Source organism: Piliocolobus tephrosceles, chromosome 9 (assembly GCF_002776525.5).
Source record: "Piliocolobus tephrosceles isolate RC106 chromosome 9, ASM277652v3, whole genome shotgun sequence".
Taxonomy (NCBI): Eukaryota; Metazoa; Chordata; class Mammalia; order Primates; family Cercopithecidae; genus Piliocolobus; species Piliocolobus tephrosceles.
Window position 1 is genome coordinate 129,326,315 of NC_045442.1, and position 886 is coordinate 129,327,200.

The window sequence follows — 886 nt, forward strand, 5'->3', positions numbered from 1 at the left end:
TTTTCTCTATTTCTCTCTTTTCTTTTCCTTTCTTTCTCTATTTCTTTCTCCTTCCTTCCTTCTTTCTTTCCTTCCTTCCTTCCTTTTTCTTTCTCTCTTTTCTATATTTTTCTTTTACTTTTTTATTTCACATTTATCTTTCAAAACACTCTTCTGGGTCAACCTTACACGTACTTTCAGAACCCAAAGCCACCATCCCCATCTCTTGGGAGGCTGCCTAAGGCTCCTCTTGAGCTTCCTAGCAACCACCTCTCCCCGGGCAGTCTGGCTTCTCAAGACAGAAGCCTAAGGGATCAGACTATGATGCTCCTCTGCTCAGAGTCCTTCATGCTCTCTGCTGGCCTCCTGTGGACCTCCAGCCTCCCTCTGGCCCTCTTTCCTGTATCTCTCCAACATGCTCACCTGCTCCTGTCTTTCCGGCCTCCTCGCTATGCCTTCAGCAAACCAATGCATTCCCCTGACTGGGGGTCTCTGCATAGCTGTGTCCTGGTCCTGGAGACTCAGTTCCCAGGGGCCACCTGACCAAACCCCATCCCTCCTTAGTCTTCCCTCAAGTCTCTGCTTTGAAAAGGTCTGCGCTAAGCACCCTATTTAATACAGAATATGCCCCTTCTCTCAGACCCACATCTGCAATCCTGCATGTTCACTCTGCTTTATTTTTCATGGCCATTAGCAATGAATGAGAATTCTTGTTGCTTCATGTCCTGGTCAAGAGTTGGTATCATCAATGTTTTGGATTTTAGCCTCTCTAATAGACATGTACCTTTCCGATAAGAAAGTCATTATTGTTTTAGTTTGGCATTTTCTAGTGAAGATGAATAATAATTAGCATTGATACGCTTGTTTTTCATTTGTGTATCTCTTTATTAAGGTTTCTGTTAGATAT